We start from the raw sequence: 14246 nt of genomic DNA on the forward strand, positions 1-14246 counted from the left end.
GGCGACTCGCCCACGGTGGTGGACGCGTGGGTCTCCGTTTCGCCACTTTTGGGGGACAGCAACAATAAGTGAGATTAAGGACGGACCACCACTGTACCATGTGCATGATTAGTTGTTTATGAAGATGTGATTTTAGGATTGTCTCCAACAAACTAGTAAAAACGTAATTCAGCAGGCTACCCACTAAGACCGTTTAAATTTGTTTGCCCATCATATCTCCCGTATTAGGTTGTCTTCAACAACCACATTCAATCCACTGTTCCAAATTTCACTATACAAACAGCGTCATTTACATTACCGTGACTCCTGTTTTACACGATCCACCGAAGAAAGTCTTATATTATATTTCAAATATAATGCAAAACCGTGTTTGACCTGACTATATGTACGATGTGATGGATACCGCCTAATAGCATCTCCAACAATGACTCAGTGTCTTAAATTAAATTATAGGGTTTAAACTAAAAAAACTGCTCCAACAATATCTTATTTTACCAAAAAAAAAGACCACCTTCTGGATCTGAAGTGCCACAAATACATTACGCCTTATTGGACTACCTCATATCTAGATCTAAACGAACGAACACTTCACAAAGCTTTCTTTTCTAAATGAATGGAGTAGATTAACATATTTTGATTAATCACTTGATTTGGGGTTTTACTATTGGAGCTTTGGTGCCCTAAGTTCTATAAAACATATCCATTTTTATTTTTAGGGCACATTGTCGGAGATGCTCTAAGGCACGAACCGTGTCGCTAACTTTTTCACAACATTAGAGCATCTCTATGAGTCTTTCTAAATTTTACTCCCTAAATTCTCTACTCCTATTAAGAACGTAACGAGGGCGTCCACAGCCTCTCGTGCCCCCGCCCGTGACGTCAGCAGCCGCCTACCCCGCGCGACAACGCCCGTGATGCCCGCCGCCGCCTACCCCGCGCGACACCACCGATGGTGCCCTTCCTTCTCCGGCACCCGCAACCCGCCAGCTCCGCGCGAGCCGCCGGCGGGATACCCGCCTCCCCCGCGCCCCCGACAGCTCCGCGCGAGCCGCCAGCTCCGCGCGTCCGCCGCAGTGATGCCGCGCGCGCCCACCACCAAGCTCGCCGCCTACCAAACCCGCCAGCTCCGCGCGAGATCCGCCACAGTTATGTCGCGCGAGGGAGACGGCGGGATAGCCGCCAGGCAGATCCGCTTGCTCGCCGCAGTGATGCCGCGCGATGAAGGCCGCGCGGGGGAGACGCTGGGAAAGCCGCACCTCCGCGCCCCCATCAATCCCGCCCACCACCAAGCTCGCCGCCTACCAAACCCGCCAGCTCCGCGCGAGATCCGCCACAGTTATGCCGCGCGAGGGAGACGGCGGGATAGCCGCCGGCCAGATCCGCTTGCTCGCGAGGGAGAGGAAGGAAGACCGCTCGGGGGGAAACGCCGGGAGAGCCGCTACCTCCGCGCCCCCGCCAATCCCGCCGCCCACCAACCCCGTCCTCGAGCCCGCCCCCCTCCAAGCTTGCCCCATTCCATACTCGGCGACAGGATTCACCGCGCTCCCTTCCGCGCCTGCTATTAAAAGGATGGACACAGGTGATCCCTCCAACCCATCCCCACTCTCCTCAGATCCACCGATTCACAGCCGTTCTTCCATTTCTCAGAGGTAGGCCGTTCTTGCATTTCTCAGTTAGACATTCTACACTTTTATTAATAATGATGATATGCTAAAGCTCCTGTCTCTTTAGTTTTACCATATGCCAGTGACCATTCTTGCAGTGTGGTCTATTTTACATTTTGATTATGTGGGGTAGACATCCCATGTCGCGATTAGATCACGTCCCATATCCCATATGAACAGTTAAGCCCATGAGTCACTGGCATAAGGTTGTGAATCGGTATTGAATTGAGTTCTTGAAATTAGTAGTGCCAAGAGGTTTTGTTCATAATAATGTTGACACTGACATGTTTTTTGTTGGTTTTGTTCATAATAATGTTGACACTGACATGTTTTTTGTTTGTTCATACTTTTTTCGTTGCTTGATCTATGATTTTGGCCAATACTGACTGCATCTTGGGTGTCATGATATTGGCAGCGATTCTTGGCAGCTGCAGGGAAAATGGTTGTTCTTTTGCGTATAATTTAGGGGAATCGAGCTCTGGATTTTTGGGATTTCATGGTTCCCATTCTGCATTTAGATTATCGTTCTCTCTTTACGGCCATATCTTCAGTTCATGTTTTGTTCTGGTATTTGGTTCAGGCACTGCAACGCTGGACAGTTTTACCATATGCCAGTGACCATGCTCCTGCAGTTTCTGTTCTACAGTTTTCAGATGTTAATTTAGACTGTATGCCAAAATCCATAGCAAACATCTTTATCTTCAGTTCATGTTTTGTTCTGCTCGGTGGATGAATCCATGTCTTGCCATGCTATTATTACAGAAATCGAGAAAATGATTCCTTTTTGCGGGTTTGGATTTAGATTTGTATTGTTTTTCATCTTATTTCAAGCCTGATTAGAACTCTTTATCTGGTTGGTTGGAGATATGGGGTGATTGGGGTAGTGTATTGTAGCATGTCTCCATATTCACAATTCTTCATCAATTCTCGGTGATGGACTCTTACCTATCTGCTCCAGCTCCTTACTTGCGCTAAAACTGAACTTGTGAGGTTGTTGGGGGACCTCATGAAATGGCATAAGATGTTTTGTTTTATGACTACAAGATGTTTAGTCTTGTATGATGTGGAAGCTCTTTTTTACTGCTCTCCTGCTGCTTAAGTTCAATGTTTTTGTGAAGTTTGAATGTTCGAAATCTGCTTAAATTCAGCTGGTATATGCCCGAGGAGATTCCGAAGGTCTTGGAAATCAGCGGCGAGCGCAGCCTCATCTACAACTTCTTCTCCTACCCCGTGTATTAATCACGGTACACAAGTTTTCCTCAAATTTTTATTCTATGCTTTGTTTTTCGGTATATTTTTATTTTTGTTTCATACTTCCTGCAAAAGAAAGCTATATATACTTGGTAGATGAAACATTCACTATACATGTTTTTGATTTATTTCATGATTAAGAAAGCTTATTTCATGTTATAAACCTCAAATCTATGTTTTTTTGTTTATTTTCCTACTTTGTTTCATACTTCCTTCAAATGTGGAGATTTACATGGCTTTTTTTATGTTTTGATTTATTTCAAACATATTTGTAACTATGATCAATACTATAAGATCAATGGCACCATCTACACTTAACCAACATAGGTCAGTTGCAGCCCTACATCACGTCCCTACAAAGTTTCCGTAAGTACACATTTCACTTGTCGCATATATATATGCGTGGACAAAAGAATCTAAACTCACTTTTAATGTAGTTTCGTGTTATTTGATGACGTTGAGAGCGATGACTTACCAAAATTTAAGAGTATCGTAGCCAGAATCGTTGTTAAGTTCCCTAGACGTCATGACAGCCAACATTTTATTCTACAAGACATCACTGTAAGTCACTGGGTCAAACATTAAAACAAAAATAAATGACGTCAACGTATTCCTCTTACTCATACGACGTGCATTCTGAAATGACTAGGGGTCAAAAATAGAAGCAATTTCATACCGCGATAATGTCCAAAGATTTGACACCTTACTCCAACAAGGATCTACATATACATTATATGGAGTGGCGTTCTATGTAAGTTGGGGGCCGTATCTATTTCGGAATTTTGGACATAGGCTAGAATTGACCTTGGCAATTCGGACTGTTGTGGAACCATTCCACTTGCCAATTCAGTTCCCGCCGTATCCAAAACATCTTATGCCATTTCATGAGGTCCTCCAACAACCTCATAAGAGGTTTATAGGTATGTGCCAGTCTTTCTATATGGAGTATACTTATACCGCACTAAACCATAAAAAAATATACTCGAAATTTAATCCCTCATATATGAATGTCTCAGATGTAATAGGAATTGTCATTCATTTGGCGCCGTTAGAGCACATCGGTGGAAGGTCGTACAGAGAGGCCATACTAATGGATTCCAGGTCATTAATTTATAACTACAATCTTTTTTAAACTGCAGACGTGTTATATTTTATTCAAACAATACAAGCTTTATTTATAGGTGGGATATAATCATCGTGGGTATTTGGCCTGAACTGTTGCAAAGAAATGCTCTACGGTGGTGTTAGCTAGAGAAAACAAGAGCATAATTATCGGAACTATGCTGCGCCGTAACAAGCTACACAGTAAATTCTATTATACTTAAACTTCTTTGTTGGAGTAATGTCAATGAACTTCTTTAGTAACTAAGTCTACTACATAACAATAGGATGCTTGCAAACCTCGGACCATAGCACTGTTGAATTCGATCCAGATCATCACACCACACAACGGTTGCAGAGTGAGTGTTTCTTGCAATAATTTAGAAATTATAATTAAGTAATCATGTTATTACATATCATTTACTAAATTGCAGCAATTCGGCGCTCCATGATCCAAAATCCGAGGAGTGCTTTAATCAACAATTATCTAGAGAGGAGACAGGCTTATCTGGCAACAGTGGTACCAGATGTGTAGTGTGATAGCTTGTTACATTATAGGATTTGAAGTTATGTGTCAACTAAAGATGGTCACAATTATTTGTATTTTGCAATTTATGTTATCAAAAACAGCAATAAAGAATGAGCATGTCCTTGCTTCAGTTTTATGAGAAGTTCTAATTGTATGCATGAGTTGGCTTCGAAATTGTGAGTTATTATTTGTACAATCTATCTGTGTTGTATTTGTAGTCTTCTAGGTAGCCACAGCTTCATGCTGAGCCATGACAGTATCTGCTGGTCTGTCATGTAAAAGTTCAGATTATCAATAGTATAGTAAAAATACAACAGAAATATACAATTCAGCCAGCCAAAATAATACTAAATGAACTTAAAAATAAATACATTTTTCACTCGTACAAACCTTTTACCTATGCAGCGAAATCTTATATTCCAGTTGAACACTACAGACCAGATTGTATCCCATAAATCAAAACCAATATCTGAACTTTTTGTTTGAATGTTTGACCCAGTGACTTACTCTAAACATATAAAAATCTGAACTTTCACTATACAGACAAAGAGGATTGATGACAGTTCTCTGCATTTCTCCTTTTGATTTGTGATAGCAAGTTGCGAAAGTGTTTAAGGGGAAAATATTTGGCCTATTTTGCAATGCACTGTTCACAGAGTTGGAGCTTGAAATGGAAGATGAGTAAGGCTGCTAGAGATAGACTGCGCTAATCCAATTACATGAATAAATCACCATGAATATGATAACCCCAAATAATGCCTTTTTTGTTTTTACTGGCAAGAATCTTCTGACAATGAAAGTCTTTTAAGCCATTGTCTGCTAATTTAAGCTAGGCACAGATTGTGCCAGTAAGCACAAAAGCAACCACCTTCAGTTTATATTAGCTCTAGGACACCAATCATCAATGTGGGGTGACTATTGTAGTTATTCAGTCACCATGAATATGGTGCAACACTTTCTTTTCTTGTCAAATGAATAGGGAAAGATTAGATACTCAATCTGTGTCATTTTGCCAATTTTTTTAGCAAGGGTCATTCTACCAATAAGATCACTGTCCTAGAGTTAATAGGTTGTTTTGGATCCTTGTACTTCATGTAATCTGATTCTGCCATTGTCGGGGACCATAATTAGGGGTACCCTCAAGACGCCTAATTCTCAGCTGGTAACCCCCATCAGCATAAAGCTGCAAAGGCCTGATGGGTGCGATTAAGTCAGGGATCAGTCCGTTCGAGCGACTCGATCATGCCTCGCCCGAGCCTAGCCTCGGACAAGGGCAGCCGACCCCGGAGGAACTCCGTCTCGCCCGAGGCCCCCCTCCAACGGCGGACACATCTCCGGCTCGCCCGAGGCCCTGCCTTCGCTAAGAAGCAACCCTGACTAAATCGCCGCACTGACCAACCGAATCGCAGGAGCATTTAACGCAAAGGTGGCCTGACACCTTTGTCCTGACACACGCCCCCCGGTAGAGCCGAAGTGACCGTCGTCACTTCGCCGCTCCACTGACCGGCCTGACAAAAGGACAGCGCCGCCTGCGCCACTCCGACTGCATTGCCACTTGACAGAGTGAGACTGACGGGCAGTCAGGCCCTGCCAAAGGCACCATAGGAAGCTCCGCTCCGCCCGACCCCAGGGCTCGGACTTGGGCTAAGTCCCGGAAGACGGCGAACTCCGCTCCGCCCGACCCCAGGGCTCGGACTCGAGCTAAGTCCCGGAAGACGGCGAACTCCGCTCCGCCCGACCCCAGGGCTCGGACTCGGGCTAAGTCCCGGAAGACGACGAACTCCGTTCCGCCCGACCCCAGGGCTCGGACTCGGGCTAAGTCCCGGAAGACGATGAACTCCGCTCCGCCCGACCCCAGGGCTCGGACTCGGGCTCAGCCCTAGAAGACGACGAACTCCGCTCCGCCCGACCCCAGGGCTCGGACTCGGGCTAAGTCCCGGAAGACGGCGAACTCCGCTCCGCCCGACCCCAGGGCTCGGACTCGGGCTCAGCCCTAGAAGACGACGAACTCCGCTTCGCCCGACCCCAGGGCTCGGACTCCGCCCCGGCCTCTGCCGAACGACCTCCGCCTCGCCCGACCCAGGGGCTCGGACTCGGCCTCGGCCACGGAAGACAGACTCAACCTCGGCTTCGGAGGAGCCTCCATGTCGCCCAACCTAGGGCGCATGCCAGCCACGTCAACAAGAAGCGCCATCATCACCATACCCCGAGCCGACTCGGGCCGCAGAGAACAAGACCGGTGTCCCATCTGGCTAGCTCTGCCAGATAGGCAATGATGGCGCCCCGCAAGCTCTGTGACGACGGAGGCTCTCAGCTCTCTTACGGAAGCAGGAGGACGTCAGCAAGGACTCAACTGCTCCGGCAGCTGTCCCTCCGCCAGGATCCGTTGCTCCTCCGACGGCCACGACATCACACCAGCTGGGTGCCAAGATCTCTCTGGCTGCCACATCGGCATGTACTTAGGGCACTAGCTCTCCCCCGCTAGACACGTAGCACTCTGCTACACCCCCGTTGTACACCTGGATCCACTCCTTACGACTATAAAAGGAAGGACCAGGGCCCTCTTAGAGAGGGTTGGTCGCGCGGGGACAAGGACGGGACAGGCGCTCTCTTGGGGCCGCTCGCTTCCCTCACCCGCGTGGACGCTTGTAACCCCCTACTGCAAGCGCACCCGACCTGGGTGCGGGACGAACACGAAGGCCGCGGGATTTCCACCTCTCTCACGCCCATCTCCGGCCACCTCGCTTCCCCCCTTCGCGCTCGCCCACGCGCTCGACCCATCTGGGCTGGGGCACGCAGCGACATTCACTCGTCGGCTTAGGGACCCCCCGGTCTTGAAACACCGACAGTTGGCGCGCCAGGTAGGGGCCTGCTGCGTGTTGACGAACAGCTTCCCGTCAAGCTCCAGATGGGCAGTCTCCAGCAACCTCTCCGACCCGGGACGGTGCTCCGTTTCGGGAGTCTTGAGTTCATGTCCTTCGACGGCAGCTACGACATGATACTCCTTCCACCGCCGCGCGACAACGACAATGGCGGCCGGCAGCCCGCCCGCCGGCGGCGGAATCGACGACGTCTTCCCCGCGTGGTGGAAGAACAACATCCGAGCTTGCCCCGTCCTCTCCCCCGCCAACGAAGGAGGAGGCGGGGCAACCAAGGCCAAGCGGGAGGCTGCGCCTCGTCGGCTGTCGAGCGAGTCGACGTCCCCAGCGCCCCAACGGGGGGTGCGTCGGGCGTCGACCTCGCGTTTGAGACGAAGGCGAGCGCCGTCTCCCCGCGACACGCCAACCCCGAGCAAGTGGACGACGCCAGTGCGCTCCCGGAGAGCTTGTAGGACGTCGCCCTCGTACCTGGGACGGCAGTGCAATCAGTCCCCGACGTGACTATGTCGCTGCTCGCCGACCGAAAGGTACCAACCGATTCCCATCCTACGTCATTTCGACTCAGCCTCAACCCGCCTAGCGACCTTGCTTTGGCGGGCGCTCTCGTAGAGGCGAGATCAAACCCTCTGGGGTTTCGCATGCGGTCGCCTTGGGACCGGCTGACGGACGTCTCGACCTACGGGCCCTCTGGGTCCGAGGAAGATGACGACCCCAACATCTGTTGGGATTTCTCTGGATTTGGCAACCCCAGTGTCATGCGGGACTTCATGACCGCATGTGACTACTGCCTCTCCGACTGTTCTGACGGTAGCCGCAGCCTCGACGACGAGGACTGTGGCCCAAGCCGCGAATGTTTCCACATCGAGCTAGGGGATCCCTCCGAAGGCAACCATCTCGGCATGCCGGAGGACGGTGATCTCCCTAGGCCGGTGCCTCACGCCGACATCCCGCGGGAGCTAGCTGTGGTCCCCGTTCCGGCAAGGGGTCACGACCCACAGCTCGAGCAAGTCCGCGGGGCGCAGGCCAGGCTCGACGAGGGAGCAGGAGCGCTTGAGCCGATCCGCCGGGACGTCGGGCAGGTATGAGCGAGTCAACCCCCGGCCGGAGAAATACGTCACCTGCCCCAGGGTTTCCAGCACCGCGTCGCCAACAACGTCAGGGTCAGGCCGCCACCCGCATCCAGTGGGGCCGGTCAGAACCTGGCTGCAGCAGCGATGCTTCTCCGCGCGATACCGGAGCCATCAACCACCGAGGGTCGGCGAATCCAGGGAGAGCTCAAGAATCTCCTGGAAGGCGCTGCGGTTCGACGGGCCGAGAGCTCTGCCTCCCGAAGGCAGGGATACCCCTCGGAACCTCATGCCGCGACTTCCCGATTCATGCGGGAAGCCTCGGTCTACACCGGGCGCACGCGCAACACCGCGCCTGCGGCCCCGGGCCACCTCGGCAACGAGCACCATCATCGCGACCGTCGGGCCCACCTCGACGAGAGGGTGCGCCGAGGCTACCACCCCAGGCGTGGGGGACGCTACGACAGCGGGGAGGATTGGAGTCCCTCGCCCGAACCACCCGGTCCGCAGGCCTTCAGCCGGGCCATCCGACGGGCGCCGTTCCCGACCCGGTTCCGACCCCCGACTACTATCACAAAGTACTCAGGGGAAATGAGACCGGAACTGTGGCTCGCGGACTGCCGCCTGGCCTGCCAACTGGGTGGAACGGACGACGACAACCTCATCATCCGCAACCTCCCCCTGTTCCTCTCCGACACCGCTCGCGCCTGGTTGGAGCACCTGCCTTCGGGGCAGATCTCCAACTGGGATGACCTGGTCCAAGCCTTCGCCGGCAATTTCCAGGGCACGTACGTGCGCCCCGGGAATTCCTGGGACCTCCGAAGCTGCCGGCAGCAGCCGGGAGAGTCTCTCCGGGACTACATTCGGCGATTCTCGAAGCAGCGCACCGAGCTGCCCAACATCACCGACTCGGATGTCATCGGCGCGTTCCTTGCCGGCACCACCTGCCGCGACCTGGTGAGTAAGTTGGGTTGCAAGACCCCCACCAGGGCGAGCGAGCTGATGGACATCGCCACCAAGTTCGCCTCTGGCCAGGAGGCGGTCAAAGCCATCTTCCGAAAGGACAAGCAGCCCCAGGGCCGCCCATCGGAAGATGCTCCTGAGGCGTCTACTCTGCGCGGCGCCAAGAGGAAAGGCAAGAAGAAGTCGCAAGCGAAACGCGACGCCACCGACGCGGACCTTGTCGCCGCCGCCGAGTACAAGAACCCTCGGAAGCCCCCCGGAGGTGCCAACCTCTTCGACAAGATGCTCAAGGAGCCGTGCCCCTATCATCAGGGGCCCATCAAGCACACCCTTGAGGAGTGCGTCATGCTTCGGCGCCACTTCCACAGGGCCGGGCCACCTGCGGAGGGTGGCAGGGCCCACGACGACGATAAGAAGGAAGATCACCAAGCAGGAGAGTTCCCCGAGGTCCGCGACTGCTTCATGATCTATGGTGGGCATGCGGCGAATGCCTCGGCTCGGCATCGCAAGCAAGAGCGCCGGGAGGTCTGCTCGGTGAAGGTGGCGGCGCCAGTCTACCTAGACTGGTCCGACAAGCCCATCACCTTCGACCAAGCTGACCACCCTGACCACGTGCCGAGCCCGGGGAAATACCCGCTCGTCGTCGACCCCATCGTCGGCGACGTCAGGCTCACCAAGGTCCTTATGGACGGGGGCAGCTGCCTCAACATCATCTACGCCGAGACCCTCGGGCTCCTACGCGTCGATCTGTCCTCCGTCCGAGCAGGCGATGCGCCCTTCCACGGGATCATTCCCGGGAAGCGCGTCCAGCCCCTCGGACGACTCGACCTTCTCGTCTGCTTCGGAACGCCCTCCAACTTCCGAAGGGAGACTCTGACGTTCGAGGTGGTCGGGTTCCGAGGAACCTACCACGCGGTACTGGGGAGGCCATGCTACGCGAAGTTCATGGTCGTCCCCAACTACACTTACCTGAAGCTCAAGATGCCGGGCCCCAACGGGGTCATCACCGTCGGCCCCACGTACAAACACGTGTTCGAATGCGACGTGGAGTGCGTGGAGTACGCTGAGGCCCTCGCCGAGTCCGAGGCCCTCATCACCGACCTGGAAAGCCTCTCAAAAGAGGTGCCCGACGTGAAGCGCCATGCTGGCAACTTCGAGCCAGTGGAGACGGTCAAGGCCGTCCCTCTCGACCCCAGTGGCGACACCTCCAAGCAGATCCGGATCGGTTCCGGGCTCGACCCCAAATAGGAAGCAGTGCTCGTCGACTTTCTCCGCGCAAACGCCGACGTCTTTGCGTGGAGTCCCTCGGACATGCCCGGCATACCGAGGGACGTCGCCGAGCACTCGCTGGATATTCGGGCCGGAGCCCGACCCGTCAGGCAGCCTCTGCGCCGATTCGACGAGGAGAAGCGCAGAGTGATAGGCGAGGAGATCCACAAGCTAATGGCAGCAAGGTTCATCAAAGAGGTATTCCATCCCGAATGGCTTGCCAACCCTGTGCTTGTGAGAAAGAAAGGGGGGAAATGGCGGATGTGTGTAGACTACACTGGTCTCAACAAAGCATGTCCGAAGGTTCCCTACCCTCTGCCTCGCATCGATCAAATCGTGGATTCCACTGCTGGGTATGAAACCCTGTCCTTCCTCGACGCCTACTCAGGGTATCACCAAATCAGGATGAAAGAGTCCGACCAGCTCGCGACTTCTTTCATCACGCCCTTCGGCATGTACTGCTATGTCACCATGCCGTTCGGTTTGAGGAATGCGGGCGCGACGTATCAGCGGTGCATGAACCATGTGTTCGGCGAACACATTGGTCGCACGGTCGAGGCCTACATCGATGACATCGTGGTCAAGACAAGGAAGGCTTCCGACCTCCTCTCCGACCTTGAAGTGACATTCCGATGTCTCAAAGCAAAAGGCGTCAAGCTCAATCCCGAGAAGTGTGTCTTCGGGGTGCCCCAGGGCATGCTCTTGGGGTTCGTCGTCTCCGAGCGGGGCATCGAAGCCAACCCGGAGAAGATCGCAGCCATCACCAGCATGGGGCCCATCAAGGACTTAAAAGGCGTACAGAGGGTCATGGGATGTCTTGCGGCCCTGAGCCGCTTCATCTCACGCCTCGGCGAAAGAGGTCTGCCCCTGTACCGCCTCTTAAGGAAGACCGAGTGTTTCGCTTGGACCCCTGAGGCCGAGGAAGCTCTCGGGAACCTGAAGGCGCTCCTCACAAAGGCGCCTATCTTGGTGCCTCTAGCTGATGGAGAAGCCCTCTTGGTCTACGTCGCCGCGACCACTCAGGTGGTTAGCGCTGCGATTGTGGTCGAGAGGCAAGAAGAGGGGCATGCATTGCCCGTTCAGAGGCCAGTTTACTTCGTCAGCGAGGTACTGTCCGAGACCAAGATCCGCTACCCACAAGTTCAGAAGCTGCTGTATGCAGTGATCCTGACGAGGCGGAAGTTGCGACACTACTTCGAATCTCATCCGGTAACTGTGGTGTCATCCTTCCCCCTGGGGGAGATCATCCAGTGCCGAGAGGCCTCGGGCAGGATTGCAAAGTGGGCGGTGGAAATCATGGGCGAGACAATCTCGTTCGCCCCTCGGAAGGCCATCAAGTCCCAGGTATTGGCGGACTTCGTAGCCGAATGGGTCGACACCAGCTACCGACGGCTCCGATCCAACCGGAGCTCTGGACCATGTTTTTCGACGGGTCGCTGATGAAGACGGGAGCCGGCGCGGGCCTGCTCTTCATCTTGCCCCTCGGGAAACACCTACGCTATGTGCTACGCCTCCATTTCCCGGCGTCCAACAATGTGGCTGAGTACGAGGCTCTGGTCAACGGGTTGCGGATCGCCATCGAGCTAGGGGTCAGGCGCCTCGATGCCCGTGGCGACTCGCAGCTCGTCATCGACCAAGACATGAAGAACTCCCACTGCCGCGACCCGAAGATGGAGGCCTACTGCGATGAGGTTTGGCGCCTGGAAGACAAGTTCTACGGGCTCGAGCTTAACCACATCGCTCGGCGTTACAACGAGACGGCGGACGAGCTGGCGAAAATAGCCTCGGGGCGAACAACGGTTCCCCCGGACGTCTTCTCCCGGGATCTGCATCAACCCTCCGTCAAGATCGATGACTCGCCCGAGCCTGAGGCGACTTCGGTCCAGCCCGAGGCACCCTCAGCTCGGCCCGAGGCACCCTCGGTTCAGCCCGAGGTACCCTCGGCCTCCGAGGGCGAGGCACTGCACGTCGAGGAGGAGCGGAGCGGGGCCACACCTGATCGAAATTGGCAGACCCCGTACCTGCAATATCTCCGCCAAGGAGAACTACCCCTCGACCGAGCTGAGGCTCGGCGGGTAGCGCGACACGCCAAGTCGTTCGTCTTGCTGGGCGATGAGAAGGAGCTCTACCACCGCAGCCCCTCGGGCATCCTCCAGCGATGCATCTCCATCGCCAAAGGTCAGGAACTCCTGCAAGAGATACACCCGGGGGCTTGCGGCCATCACGCAGCGCCTCGAGCCCTTGTCGGGAACGCTTTCCGGCAAGGCTTCTACTGGCCAACGGCGGTGGCTGACGCCACTAGAATTGTCCGCACCTGCGAAGGGTGTCAATTCTATGCGAAGCAGACCCACCTGCCCGCTCAGGCTCTGCAGACGATACCCATCACCTGGCCCTTTGCTGTGTGGGGTCTGGACCTCGTCGGCCCCTTGCAGAAGGCGCCCGGGGGCTACACGCACCTGCTGGTCGCCATCGACAAATTCTCCAAGTGGATCGAGGTCTGACCTCTGAACAGCATCAGGTCCGAGCAGGCGGTGGCGTTCTTCACCAACATCATCCATTGCTTCGGGGTCCCGAACTCCATCATCACCGACAACGGTACCCAGTTCACCGGCAGAAAATTCTTGGACTTCTGTGAGGATCACCACATCCGGGTGGACTGGGCCGCCGTGGCTCATCCCATGTCGAATGGGCAAGTAGAGCGTGCCAACGTCATGATTCTACAAGGGCTCAAGCCTCGGATCTACAACGACCTCAACAAGCTCGGCAAATGATGGATGAAGGAACTCCCCTCGGTGGTCTGGAGCCTGAGGACAACGCCGAGCCACGGGTTTCACGCCGTTCTTCCTGGTCTACGGGGCCGAGGCCGTCTTGCCCACTGACCTGGAATACGGCTCCCCGAGGACGAGGGCCTACAGCGATCAAAGCAACCAAGTTAGCCGAGAAGACTCGCTGGACCAGCTGGAAGAAGCTCGGGACAAGGCCTTACTACACTCGGCACGGTACCAGCAGTCCCTGCGACGCTACCACGCCCGAGGGGTCCGGCCCCGAGACCTCCAGGTGGGCGACCTGGTGCTTCGGCTGCGGCAAGACGCCCGAGGGAGGCACAAGCTCACGCCCCCCTGGGAGGGGCCATTCGTCATCGCCAAAGTTCTGAAGCCCGGAACGTACAAGCTGGCCAACAGTCAAGGCAAGGTCTACGGCAACGCTTGGAACATCCAACAGCTACGTCGCTTCTACCCTTAAGATGTTTTCAAAGTTGTTCATATACCTCGCACCCACGCAAAGTTTAGTCATCAAGGAAGGGTCGGCCTCGCCTCGGCGAAGCCCGACCCTCCCTCGGGGGCTAAAAGGGGGGGGAACCCCCTCTGCGTTGAAATTTTCCTCGAAAAAAGATCTCTTCTGCCAGAATGTCTTTCTTGCCTTCTGACTACTTCGAAAAGTGGATCCTGAAAACGACGGAGTACACGTAAGCAGCCAAGGCTGACCGAGCCGAGGGACTCCTACGCCTCCGGGATACGGATAC

At 54.3% G+C, this 14246-nt stretch overlaps 2 long non-coding RNA genes across 2 annotated transcripts; both read left to right on the top strand.

Moving 5' to 3' along the window:
• The first annotated feature begins 3126 nt into the window (after positions 1–3126).
• LOC103636224 (uncharacterized) lies at positions 3127–3662 on the top strand. Its single transcript, XR_557884.3, has 3 exons — positions 3127–3281; positions 3353–3476; positions 3565–3662. It is a non-coding gene; the product is annotated as an uncharacterized lncRNA (long non-coding RNA).
• A 493-nt stretch (positions 3663–4155) lies between these two features.
• Positions 4156–4516, top strand: LOC103636225 (uncharacterized). The gene is made up of 3 exons (XR_557885.2): positions 4156–4220; positions 4304–4375; positions 4451–4516. It is a non-coding gene; the product is annotated as an uncharacterized lncRNA (long non-coding RNA).
• The last annotated feature ends 9730 nt before the right edge of the window (positions 4517–14246 follow it).

Source organism: Zea mays, chromosome 8, assembly GCF_902167145.1.
Source record: "Zea mays cultivar B73 chromosome 8, Zm-B73-REFERENCE-NAM-5.0, whole genome shotgun sequence".
Taxonomy (NCBI): domain Eukaryota; kingdom Viridiplantae; phylum Streptophyta; class Magnoliopsida; order Poales; family Poaceae; genus Zea; species Zea mays.